A 14,825-nucleotide genomic window follows, 5' to 3' on the forward strand; every position below is an offset into this window, starting at 1 on the left:
TATTACTTGAACCGGAGCTGATCTCCTGGAACTCCTCCTATCTATCGATCCCCTTCCTTCCTCCTCCTACCTACTCCCGTTCCTCGTCCTCCTTCAAGATCCACCGCGACCAGGCATGTTGCATCTGGTATCAGAGGTCCAGCGATCCCTCGACCCGGAGACCGCCTACCCCAAGCCCCGCTATCGGACGAAGCAGCCAAGACAGGCGGCGGTGATGGAGGAAGAGATCGCAGCTCTTGCCAAGGCCGTCAACGACGGGCGCATCGCCAACGAGGCAGCAAGGCTGGATGTGATCCAGACCTCCCTGGAGCTTTGGCGTCCCGCCGTCCGGGGGCGTACCCACATTGGGCCAGGGGGTGTCACAGGACACTGGGTATAAAAATATTTTACCTATACATATATAGCCCATATAAGGATGGGACACCCCGTAATTTCGTTACATGAACACCGGTACAACAAGCCGGTCCATTCAACAATTACCTGCACCGCGATGCAGCAGCTAGCCAGTGCGAGGCCTAGTCTTAGCAGCGAGCGAGGCAGCCAGGGCGGTAGCTAAATCGATCAACCACCCCTAAGAAAAACTAAATCGATCGACCAAGTTCTCATCTAATTATTTCTCATTTCTCAAAAGAAATCTAATTATTTCTCCAAAAAAGGCTCTCATCTAACTCTAAAAAAGGCTCTCATCTAAAACAACCAATTTCTCAAAAAAAATTAGGACAAACAAAAAATGCCATACGCCTCTCTGTGTCGCTCTAAATAAAATCAATCCATTGCTGGCTCGGCACTCACCATACTCACTTTGACGCCGCCGTCCCGAGATCATGTCGAGTGGCCTAAGCAGCGGAAGAAATAGAAGGTAAATCATAAGTACAGACCCCAATCCGCCATGTTTCTTCTAGATTGCAATTCTTGTTCCTCAGACTCTTGAGGATTAGGGCAAGGGCTCTTAACTGTGGTAATGATTAGATCATTGAAATATTTATAAAAAATCGCGTGAAATATTCAAAATTTATTCACAAAGTGGAGGTTAGATCGTAATCCTTGAAGGTGATCGGCATTTGTGGTGGACGATTCTCCGAAGACTAGACGCACCAAAGTGAGCTTACTTTAAAATCCAAGTATTAGATACATATTTTTTCATGGTTTAATCTTCTCTGCCCAAATATAAGTTATCAAGCGTAAATATCAAATAATAACTATCAGTCATAGAAGGAAGTATTTCTAGAAAAGCAAGAGCGATCAATACATGATGAAAATGTTCATCGGTTTTGAAAAGGCAAGTGTTGTAGAATCATATGCATTAATGTATACTTTTATTTAATATGGTATGCATGTTATATTGTACTCCGTATATGGGACACCGGGTAATTTTTGTCCTGGGTCCGCCCCTGCCGCCGTCACCCATATCCAGAAGCATGTGGATGACTTGCGCCCGCAGGAGGGGCGCATCGCTCTCCACCCCGTGCGGGCGGCGCCTCCGGATCCGATCCCGGAGGGCGACGCGGTGGTGCGGTCGGCGTCGAGTTTGAACCACGACGCCCCCGAACACCACGGTCTGAGAGGCCGCGGAGAGATCGACGACACCGGAGGGTCGGCATATGGCGTGGTCACCACCCATGTGCCTCCTCCGGTCAAGGGTACGTCCCTGACCGATTCCCCATCACCGCATCTCGTAGCGTTTGATCCGCGCACACCACACATCAATTCCAATAGTTGGTCGCTACCCAAGTTGGATTTTCCGTCATTTGACGGCGACAATCCACAGTTCTGGAAAATGCAATGTGAAAAGTACTTCTCTGTGTACGGGGTTCAGTCAGAGTTGTGGGTCAGGGTAGCCACCCTGCACTTCACAGGCAATGCGGCGCGATGGTTGCAACTACACGAGGCTTAGAGTGAGTCCATGTCGTGGGATGAGTTGTGCGCAGCCTTGTGTGGAAAGTTTGGTTGGGAACAATATCAAACTCATCTCCGTTAGTTCTGTACTCTCTATCAGACTAGTACTGTCCATAATTACATGTTACGGTTTGAAGAGCTTATGCATCAGTTGGTAGCACACAATCCTTCCTTCAATCCCATATTTTTCATCACACAGTTCTTAGAGGGATTGCGGCATGAGATTCGCGCCAGTGTTGTTTTACATCAACCAAAAGACTTGGACTCTGCCTTTTCCTTGGCTTCCATGCAAGAGGAGCTCTTGGACGCATTACCCCAGCGAGAGTATCGACGGCAAGAAGCGACACCACCACGAGCGGCTGATAAGTCTCCGTCGTATCTACTTTTCCAAACACTTTTGCCCTTGTTTTGTACTCTAACTTATATGATTTGAATGGAACTAACCCGGACTGACGCTGTTTTCAGCAGAATTACCATGGTGTTGTTTTATGTGCAGAAAACAAATATTCTCGGAATGACCTGAAACTCCACGGAACATCTTAAAAAAAACAATAAAAAATCCCCGCCAAAGATGAAGACCAGGGGGCCCACACCCTTCTCACAGGGTGGGGGGCGCCCCACCCCTAGGGCGCGCCCCCTACCTCATGGGCCCCCCTGTTGCGTCTCCGACTCCAACTCCACCTCCATATATTGAGTTTCGATGAGAAAAAAATCAGAGAGAAGAAATCATCGCGTTTTACGATACAGAGCCGCCGCCAAGCCCTAAAACCTCTCAGGAGGGCTGATCTGGAGTCCGTTCGGGGCTCCGGAGAAGGGAATTCGTCGCCGTCGTCATCATCAACCATCATCAATCACCAATTTCATGATGCTCACCACCGTGCGTGAGTAATTCCATCGTAGGCTTGCTGGACGGTGATGGGTTGCATGAGATTTATCATGTAATCGAGTTAGTTTTGTTAGGGTTTGATCCCTAGTATCCATTATGTTCTGAGATTGATGTTGCGATGATTTTTCTATGCTTAATGCTTGTCACTAGGGCCCGAGTGCCATGATTTCAGATCTGAACCTATTATGTTTTCATGAATATATGTGAGTTCTTGATCCTATCTTGCAAGTCTATAGTCACCTACTATGTGTTATGATCTGGCAACCCCGAAGTGATAATAATCGGGACCACTCCGGGTGATGACCATAGTTTGAGGAGTTCATGTATTCACTATGTGCTAATGCTTTGTTCCGGTTCTCTATTAAAAGGATGCCTTAACATCCCTTAGTTTCCAATAGGACCCCACTGCCACCGGAGGGTAGGACAAAAGATGTCATGCAAGTTCTTTTCCATAAGCACGTATGACTATATACGGAATACATGCCTACATTACATTGATGAATTGGAGCTAGTTCTGTGTCACCCTATGTTATGACTGTTACGTGATGAACCGCATCCGGCATAATTATCCATCACTGATCCGGTGCCTACGAGTTTTTCATATACTAGTTTACGCTTATTTACTTTCCCGCTGCTACTGCTACAATCACTACAAAATACCAAAAATATTACTTTTGCTGTCTTTACTTTTATTGCCGCTACCACCACTATCATATTACTTTGCTACTAAACACTTTGTTGCAGATACTAAGTTTCCAGGTGTGGTTGAATTGACAACTCAGCTGCTAATACTTGAGAATATTCTTTGGCTCCCCTTGTGTCGAATCAATAAATTTGGGTTGAATACTCTACCCTCGAAAGCTGTTGCGATCCCCTATACTTGTGGGTTATCAAGACCTTTTTCTGGCGCCGTTGCCGGGGAGCATAGCTCTATTCTTTGAGTCACTCGGGATTTACATCTGTTGGACACTATGAAGAACTTGAGAGATCCAAAAACCAAGATCTATCCCTCAACTACGAGGGGAGGTAAGGAACTGCCATCTAGCTCTGCACTTGATTCACCTTCTGTTATGAGTAAGTTTGCGACACCTACACCTGCTTCTGCTATTCGTTCTGATATGTCGCATGTTATTGATGATGCCACTTCTGCTATGCATGATACTTATGATGAAACTGTTTCTATGTCTGATACTACTGTGCCTCTTAGCGAATTTCTTGATGAACAAATTGCTAGGGCTAGAGAAAAAGAAATTATTGAATCTGAATACGATGATGATAGTGATGATGAAAACATGCCTGTTATTCCTGAAGGTTATCTTTTTGATAGGGAATCTTCTGCCGCTATTTTCGCTTGCAAGGATAGATATGAGCTTAAGAGGTTATTAATTAAATGGAACAAAGAATCACTTAGAGATAAAATGAGACCCGACCCTGCTTTTGCTACTTCACCTATATGTGTTCTTGATAAAGATTATGAATTCTCGGTTGATGCTGATATAATTACTTTGGTTGAATCTGATCCGTTTTATGGCTATGAATCTGAAACTGTTGTGGCACATCTTAGTAAGTTAAATGATATAGCTGCCATGTTCACTAATGATGAGAGATCACGTTACCTCTATTTACTCAAAATATTTCCGTTCTCATTAAAGGGTGATGCTAACATATGGTTTAATTCTCTTGATCCTAGTTGTGTGCGTAGTCCCCAGGATATGATTTATTACTTCTCTGCTAAATATTTCCTTGCTCATAAGAAACAAGCTGCTTTGAGGGAAATATACAACTTTGTGCAAATTAAAGAAGAGAGTCTCCCACAAGCTTGGGGGAGGCTTCTCAAGTTACTTAATGCTTTGCCTGATCATCCTCTTAAGAAACCCGAAATACTTGATATCTTTTATAATGGACTAACTGATGCTTCCAGAGATTACCTGGATAGTTGTGCTGGTTCTCTTTTCAGGGAAAGAACACCTGATGAAGCTGAAATTCTATTGAATAATATGTTGACAAATGAAAATAATTGGACACCTCCTGAGGCAACTCCTGAGCCAACTCCTGCTCCAATTACTGAGCCTATTCCTAAACCAACTCCGAAGAAGAGAGGTATTCTATTTCTCAGTCCCGAAGATATGCAAGAGGCAAAGAAATCTATGAGAGAGAAAGGTATTAAAGCTGAAGACATTAAGAATTTACCTCCTATTGAAGAAATACATGGTCTTAATATACCGCCTGTTGAAGAAACATATGATCTCAATTATTTATTCATTGAAGAACCTCCTGATCCCGGTATCCTGACACAGGTAGTAAAGGTAAATTCTCTCTATAGATATGATAAAGCTGAAGTCCCTCCTACTAAAATTGCTAGTCAGTGCTTGGATGAGTTTCATAACTTTATGTTTAAACAAGATGACTTTAATGCTTATTTTGGTAGACAGTTAAAAGAAAATGCTTATATGATTAGACGCTTGGGTGATTATATGGCTGATATTAAAGGTGAACTTAAACTTGTTAGCAAACATACTTCTATGGTTACCACTCAAGTAGAACAAGTACTTAAAGCTCAAAAAGAAGTGCTTGATGAAATGAATAGTAAGAAAAATGATTATGCTGTTAGAGTGGCTACTAGAACTGATAGAATGACTCAGGAACCTTTGTATCCTGAAGGCCACCCTAAGAGAATCGAGCAAGATTCTCAAAAAATAATATTGATGTTCCTAGTTCTTCTAAAAAGAAGAAGAAGAAAAATGATAGAACTGTGCAAACTTCTAGTGAATCTATTGCTGAACCACCTGATAATCCAAATGATAGATCTATGTCTGATGCTGAAACACAATCTGGTAATGAACATGAACCTAGTAAAAATATTGATGATGATGCTCAACCTAGTAATGATAACGATGTAGAAATTGAACCTGTTGTTGATCTTGATAACCCACAATCAAAGAATCAACGTTATGATAAAAGAGACTTTGTTGCTAGGAAACATGGTAAAGAAAGGGAAACTTGGGTTCAGAAACCCATGCCTTTTCCTCCAAAACCATCCAAGAAAAAGGATGATGAGGATTTTGAGCGCTTTGTTGAAATGATTAGGCCTATGTTTTTGCATATGCGATTAACTGATGTGCTCAAAACAAATCCTTATGCTAAATATGTGAAAGATATCATTACTAATAAAAGAAAGATACCGGAAGCTGAAATTTCCACCATGCTTGCTAATTATACTTTTAAGGGTGGAATACCAAAAAAACTTGGAGACCTCAGAGTACCTACTATACCTTGCTCCATTAAGAGAAATTATATTAAAACTGCTTTATGTGATCTTGGAGCCGGTGTTAGTGTTATGCCTCTCTCTTTATATGGTAGACTTGACTTAAATAAGCTGGCACCTACTGAAATATCCTTGCAAATGGCTGATAAATCAACTGCTATACCTGTTGGTATTTGTGAGGATGTGCCTGTTGTGGTTGCAAACGTTACTATTTTAACGGACTTTGTTATACTTGATATTCCCGAGGACGATAGTATGTCTATTATTCTTGGAAGACCTTTTCTTAATACTGCAGGGGCTGTTATTGATTGCAACAAAGGCAATAACACTTTTCATGTTAATGGTAATGAGCATACGGTACACTTTCCGAGGAAACAACCTCAAGTTCATAGTATCAACTCTATTGGAAAAATTCCATCGGTTATATTTGGAGGTTTTGGATTTCCTCTCCTACTGTCAAGAAGAAATATGATATACTTATTATAGGGGATGTGCATATCCCCGTTGAGGTAATTTAGTGTTATTCGAAATTTCTTCGGTTTCATGATTATCGGAATGAGTTTCTTAACAAGACCTGATCAACCTTGTTAGTGGATTCTTTTTTATGAGCATGAGATGGATGAAACTAGAAGCACAACCTTCTGTACCCTCTTTATACTTTCTGTTATTTATATTAAATAAAGTAAAAATAGTATTTTTTTCTGTTTGTTTCCTGACTTATCCGTGCAATATAAAATATCCCGAAAATAAAAGTCCTCAGAATGCCATGCCAATTTAACATGATTTTTTCGGGAATATTTGAGGATTTATTGTGCAAAAATTACCGCGGGAGGAGCTGCCACCTAGCCACGAGGGTGGTGGGCCCCCCTATAGGGCGCGCCCCCTGCCTCGTGGGCCCACGGTGGCCCTCCTCCACTTATCCCAGCACCCATCTTCTTCCTCTATCTCACACAAACCCGAAAAACCAATTCAAGCACGAGTTCCAGCCACTTTTGCTATGATTTTCGATCTCCTTGCTCAAAGCACCTCTCGCAAAACTGCTTGGGGAGATTGTTCCTTGGCATGTGACTCCTCCATTGGTCCAATTAGTTTTTGTTCTAGTGCTTTATTCTTTGCAAATTTGTGCTGCATAGGTGACCATGTTCTTGAGCTTGCATGTCAAATTTATACGGTTCCAAGTAGTTCTAATGCTTGATATAGGCTCTAGGCACTTGTAGGAGTAGTTACTATCAGTTTTATTGAGGTTGGTTTACTTTTATTTTGAAGTTAATAAAAATTTCAGATTATTTCAGAAAAATAATGAGGAGATTTTTGAGGGGCTCATCAAGCCAAAGCTCAAAGAGAAAGGCACCGAAGCCTACGTATAATTTGCCACGCACCGCGGAGATTCGGGCGTGTGAATGGCCTTCTGAAGATTTCTTGAGAGCAGCCGGTATCTATGAAGACTTTCATGAATTGGCTCACAATGCAGGCCTCACCGCTTTCCTCCACGACCAATGCGATCAGTATCTCTTGCTCACAAATACTTTTGTGCAAAACTTTCATTTTCATTCTAGGAACTCACCACCTACGGTGGAGTTTCATTTATATGATGAGCATAAGAAGATGTCACTTTATGATTTCTGTCGGATTTGTTTAGTCCCTTTTGAGGGCAAGACAGAAGAACCACATCATGATGATGTGGCTGGGTTTATTCATAATATCACTGTAGGAGAAACCAGGAAGGTTTCCGACGCACGAATTACTAGCATACATTTTCCTGTTTTGCGTTACTTTGCATTATTTGCTAGTCGTTGTTTAATTGGACGCGGAAATTCTGGAAACCTTAGTATCCTTGATTTAATTATTCTACTCCAAGATTTATATAGTGATAACACTTTTAGTTTGGGCGGTATTATTGCTAGACGTTTAAATATGAACCGTACTAAGGGCCCCATTTTTGGAGGCATCTATGCCACACGCCTAGCCGCACACTTTAACATACCTATTAGGCATGCTGAGAAGGAAGAAAAGGTGCTGCCCCATGTTTATCTAGATCATAAAAGTATGGTGACACATGATTTTATTGTTAAAAATAGGGCAGGGGAGCTTAAATATCAATTGTTCTTTAATAAACATCATCCTGAGACTATTACCTTGTCTGCTCCTTCTTTGTTTGATTTGATTGTAGGCACGTATCTTGTTCCGTTGACGGCTATTCACGCCTACCGAAACCCTGCACCAGTCGAGGAGCCAGAACAGGAACCACAAGATGAGCCTCCGTGACAATCTGTTTATTCTTGGGATCCAGATATGACTGTTAGCAAGTGGCAGTCAGAGTCTTCTTCTTCATCACAGTATGATCCCAACTATTCCTCCTCGTCACAGTACGACCCCAACAACTATTATTATGGATATCCGCCAGGCCAGCCGTGGCCATAGACCAACTTAGGCCAAAAGCCTAAGCTTGGGGGAGTACGTATTTCTCACCGACATTACATTTATGTTCACACACACTCATTGCTAGATGTCGGTGCTCATACTTTTTCATTGTAATATCAATGCTAGTATATTTTCCTTTTCCTGCTTTCTTCTTGTGTGTTTGTTAAACCTTAAAAAAACAAAAAAAATTAGTAGTAGTTTATTTTTCTGCTGTAGTAGTAATTAAAAAGAAAACCCAAAAATATTGCATGTTCTTCTTTTGCTTGCTGGGAGCTTTCCCGTGTAAATAGTTTTATTTCTTCTCTTTTCTTTGGGGGTCAGTAGGAGAAGACCATAATTAAATTATTGAAGTGGCTCTTATATGCATTATTGTTGATTTAACCAAGAGCCCATATTGCCTTGTCTTCTCCTGTTTATTGAATGCTCGCAGATTCCAGCTTAGTCCAATGCACGTACACTCTTATTATTATTCACACTGTTTGGTCATGCAAGTGAAAGGCAATTATGATGATATATGATGGACTGACTGAGATGAGAAAAGCTGGTATGAACTCGACCTCTTTTGTTTTTGTAAATATGATGAGTCCCTCATTCTTGATTCAGCTTATTATGAATAAACATGTTTGCAATGACAATTAGAGATCATAGTTGCTTGTGTCATGCTTGATTAGCTATGAGTTATAATGATTTACCTTGTATGACAACATGCTATTGAGATGATTATGTTGTGGTATGATGGGGTGGTATCCTCCTTTGAATGATTTAAGTGACTTGACTTGGCACATGTTCATGCATGTAGTTGAAACAAAATCAACATAGCCTTCACGATATTTATGTTCATGGTGGATTATATCCTACTCATGCTTGCATTCAATGTTTATTAATTTTAGTGCATGTACATGGCCGTTGTCGCTCTCTAGTTGGTCGCTTCCCAGTCTTTTGCTAGCCTTCACCTGTACTAAGCGGGAATATTGCTTGTGCATCCAAATCCCTTAAACCCCAAAGTTATTCCAGATGAGTCCACTATACCTTCCTATTTGTGGTATCTACCTGCCGTTCCAAGTAAATTTGTATGTGCCAAACTCTAAACCTTCAAATAAACATTCTGTTTTGTATGCTCGAATAGCTCATGTATCAACAAAGGTTGTCCTTATCTTTCGTGTTAGGCGGGTTATTCTCAAGAGGAGTGGACTCCGCTCCTCACTCACGAGAAAATGGCTAGTCACGGGGATGCCCAGTCCCATGCTTTATGCAAACTAAATCAAAATTAATTGCAACCAAAACTCCCCCTAGGACCTGATGTATGTTGGAGGCACTCGTTGTTTCGAGCAAGCCATGGATTGATACTTGTTGGTGGAGGGGGAGTATAAACTTTACCATTCTGTTTGCGAACCGCCTATAATGTGTTTAGCATGGAAGATATCGCAATCTCTTACTTGTTATGTTGACAATGAAAGTACATAGCTCAAAATACAATTTATCTCTATTTCAAAACCGATCTCTCGCACCTCTACAAATCCCTGCTTCCCTCTGTGGAGGGCCTATCCATTTACTTTTATGTTGAGTCATCACCCTCTTATTAAAAAGCACTAGCTGGAGAGCACAGCTGTCATTTGCATTCATCACTGTTAATTTATATTGGGTGTGACTATGATTGGATCTCTTTTACCATGAATTACAATGTCTAGTCAGTCCTTGATCTTTAAAGGTGCTCTGCATTTATGTTTTGCGGTCTCAGAAAGGGCTAGCGAGATACCATCTTGTTATATCATATTATGATTGTTTTGAGAAAGTGTTGTCATCCGAGATTTATTATTATGACTTGCTAGTTGATTATGCTATTGATATGAGTAACTGTGAGACCTGAGAATTATTGCAAACGTGGTTAGTTATGATTTATGCTGAAAACTTGAATGCTGGCTTGACATAGTTACAACAAGAAGAGCAAACAGAGTTTGTAAAAGTTTTTCTTTCTTTCTTTCAGTTTGTCAACTGAATTGCTTGAGGACAAGCAAGGGTTTAAGCTCGGGGGAGTTGATACGTCTCCGTCGTATCTACTTTTCCAAACACTTTTGCCCTTGTTTTGGACTCTAACTTGTATGATTTGAATGGAACTAACCCGGACTGACGCTGTTTTCAGCAGAATTACCATGGTGTTGTTTTATGTGCAGAAAACAAATATTCTCGGAATGACCTAAAACTCCACGGAACATCTTAGAAAAAAAACTAAAAAATCCTCACCAAAGATGAAGACCAGGGGGCCCACACCCTTCTCACGAGGGTGGGGGGCGCCCCCCCCCTAGGGCGCGCCCCCCTACCTCGTGGGCCCCCTGTTGCGTCTCCGACTCCAACTCCACCTCCATATATTAAGTTTCAATGAGAAAAAAATCAGAGAGAAGAAATCATCGCGTTTTACGATACGGAGCCGCCGCTAAGCCCTAAAACCTCTCGGGAGGGCTGATCTGGAGTCCGTTCGGGGCTCCGGAGAGGAGGATTCGTCGGCGTCGTCATCATCAACCATCCTCAATCACCAATTTCATGATGCTCACCACCGTGCATGAGTAATTCCATCATAGGCTTGCTGGACGGTGATGGGTTGTGCCGTGGAATTGTCACGACAGATGTCCTTAGTGTCAGGACTTAGTCACGAGGCCAACGCAATTATGTGGTAGCTTGAGAGGGGTTGAGCGGGACGAGAGACGCGATGTTTTACCCAGGTTCGGCCCCTCACGGTGGAGGTAAAAGCCTACATCCTGCTTCATTGATATTGATGATGATGATCACGGTTACAGGAGTGCTCTATCTCGAGAGCTATTGTCTAAACCTAACTTGTCCAACTTGTGGAACTTGTGAATCTTCTTCCCTTTTGGGGAGCCCTGCCCCTCCTTATATATGTTGGAGGGGCGGGTTACATGTGGAGTCCTATTAGGATTGGGACTAGTCTATCTCTAATACAAACCGGATACAAGTCCAGGTATTAACTCCTTGTAAGATAAATGTTCCTCATGCCTTTCCTCTTAAACCGGCCCACCATTAACCTAAACCGGCCTGCTGGCCCTTGGGCCTTGTCATGCATCTGGAATACGCGCCAGGTCACCAATGAATCTTCAGGCTCGTGAATCATCATACCAGTGAACCGCCAGACATGTAAACCGCCAATCCTCTGGCGGTTTACCAATGAAACGCCTAGTCCGGCCGGGATTTACTTCCGGCCGGTTTACGCCACGGGGTATATCCCTGACATATCCCCCAAGTTTAGCTTGGATTTATTCATGGTAAACTTATGCTGCAAAAGAAACACAAGAACAAATTTGACAGGTTGTGCTCCGAGTTAAGAATTCTTGTAAACCGGTACCTGATCACCCTTAAGTCCTTGTTGTTTCCTCCTTCTGGGAAGTCCGGGTCAATAGACCAGCTTCATAATCAATTTGCCGACATTGGTTTGTCATAGAAATATTGTGAAGAATAACTCCTTTGATTCAGCTCCCAAAGCGCCGGTTTAAGAGATATGGGTCTTGAAATACTTATCTGATATTCAGCCGGTTTGAAGATATAAAACTTGCCGGTTTGAGAATGTTAAACTGTGCCGGTATAAGACTTGAACTTGCCGGTTTATCATTACCGGTTTTCAAATATTGACGACACCGGGTCATAATTGTTGTCGACACCGGGTCATGTAACTGATCTTCCTGATTTGCTCAAAACTGGTAAAATGAAGATGTTCCTCCTTTATATGCATAATACATGTAGCCCCCAAGTCTTAAGAGGAGAACATAGTGATAACTTAAGACTTGCTCCAATAAGTGTTTCAACCTTGAAGAAATCCGGTTTGTTCATCTAAAAAATGAATACTCCATATATGTAGCCCCCAAGTGCCGGATTGTCATGCTTGCAGCGACCTGGGACTTGTAATTTCTTATAAAAACTTCAATCAGTGTAACCCCCAAGGGCCGGGTCATTATGCAATAATGAGAAGGAACTTTGTAAATATAATTATGTAGATTTTAGCAGTGATGTGTAGCCCCCAAGGGCCGGCTTAGTAAGATAATACTGAACCGGGACTTGATATATACTTCAATGAAAATAACATCTTATAATGTAGCTTCCATCGTAGGGCTTGAACCCACGTCCACAAGGTTAAGAGCTTTGTACTTTACCAACTGAGCAATGGATCCTTCAATATTATGGACGAAAACTTGTGTACCTTGAATTGTTGACAGGAGCAATTGGTAGCCCCCAAGGGCCCGCTCATTATAATATGATGAGTCGGGTCTTCAATAAGACTAGTAAAAATGATTTTGCATTAGCCCCCAAGTGCCATGGTGCATGCTGGCAGTGACATGGGACTTGTATATTCGATGTAATCTCGATTTGAACAATGTAGCCCCCAAGTGCCGGGTCGTAAGCCTGCAGCGACTCGGGACTATTTCCTCCATTGTAAAATAAATCATGCCCATTGATAAAAATAATAGCCATTGTGCTAAAGCGACTTTGAAAACCTCAATCATAACACTGGTTATTGATAATCACAATAGAAATCCAGCCATGTTGGCTATTTGAATAATATACCCAATGATTTATAAGCGCATAATTCCAATGGCGCAATCCAAATATATACTGGCGACTTATAGTCCAAAGCCAGGCCGGTTCAATAAACACCGGTGATTTGTAATTATGCTTTATTCAACCTGTTTCTGCATACAACAAGTTTAAAGTGTCCTGGCGGTTTACCGCCGGACGGGTCATAACGCCCAACATATAACCCGGGTTTATAACCAAGGCTGCACTTAAGAATAATCAAATATGAAATATATCATACCTGTGACATTGAATCACATTGTTTGGTTTTACCAACTTTTTGTAGTAAAGGTGATAACCCCAATCTCGAGTACTGATAACTCTTTCCTTATTGTGCCGGTTTATGATAAAACCGTACCGGGTTATGATAGACACTGGATTATCCATATATATACTGGCGACTTGTAGTCGAACCGGACCGGGTTAATAATCGCCGGATTATAATTGGTCATGTACTGACAACTTGTAGTTGAAGGTCAAGCCGGGTTAACGAACACCGGTTTACTTCATAATAAGATGGTAACATAAAATCAAACCGGGCAGATAGTCTCCGGATTAAGATTTGACCGTGTTCCACCAATTTGTAATTGACAACCGAACCGGATTAACAATGTCGGTTTAAAAACGCAACAGAAGTAAAAGGAAATATTTATTAAAGCAAATTTCAAGCAAAGGGAATGATAAAACCATTTGCAAAAAGAGGCTATTGAGCCGATCAAATGGCGTTACCATGGTCGGACACGACCAAGCCCCCGATAGGCGTAGCTATGGTTCAAGTCAGCCAGGTCCCCAAATGAAACAATGGCATTATCCCGATCAAAAGGCGTGGCAATGGTTCTGGTTCGACCAAGCCCCAAAGTGATTCTGTGGCCTTAGGCCGATCAAGAGGCGTGATTATGGTTCAGACGTGACCACAAGTCCCCAAGTGATGCATTGGCATTACGCCGATCAAGAGGTGTAGCGATGGTTCGGGTTCGACCAAAGCCCCCAAGTGATGCTGTGGCACTAGGCTGATCAAGAGGCGTGACTATGGTTCAGACGTGACCACAAGTCCCCAAGTGATGTTGTGGCTTTCCGCCTACCAAATGGCGTTGCTATGGTTCGGACGCGACCAAGCCCCCAAGTGATATTGTGGCATTGCGCCGATCAAGAGGTGTGATTATGGTTCGGATACGACCAAAGCCCCCAAGTGATCAAGAATATGATAACCCAATAAAGCATGATACCCATGTTTGAGCCGCGCATCATGGCAGCAGGTCCTCTTTGGCACCCTTTAACTTTTTGCAAGAGATAAATCCTTCTTGAACCGGATGTTAAACCGGATATTGAGAGCTTCAAAGCTTCGTGATTTAATCTGTCCTACATTGAAGAACTTGCAAGACAAAGTAATGGCTCCTCTTTTTTAAAAGGAAGCAATATATAATATAAAAATATACCGGATGGATTTCACCTGATGCGTCAGGTCAGAGATTATCACCGCGGAGTTGATGATCACCGGGTGAAGCTGAAATTACTCACAGGCGAGTCGGCCGCGGGAGCTAAGCAGATGAGCCGGCCCGGTGTTATAAACCGGCGCAGACGAGCAAATTGTCCTCCACGTTGTAGACCGGCGCAGACGCGTGAACCGGCCGCGAGGGTGGACGGGCGAGTTGTCCGTATCGTTGTGAACCGGTGCGGCCGCGAGAGACGGCCACGGCGTTGTAAACCGGCGCGGGAGTCCATTGAGTAATGACGACCACCTTTGCAAAAAGATGTTGACGTGCCTCCATCTCCGCGGTA

The sequence above is a fragment of the Triticum aestivum genome, chromosome 1A (assembly GCF_018294505.1).
Source record: "Triticum aestivum cultivar Chinese Spring chromosome 1A, IWGSC CS RefSeq v2.1, whole genome shotgun sequence".
In the NCBI taxonomy this organism is placed as follows: domain Eukaryota; kingdom Viridiplantae; phylum Streptophyta; class Magnoliopsida; order Poales; family Poaceae; genus Triticum; species Triticum aestivum.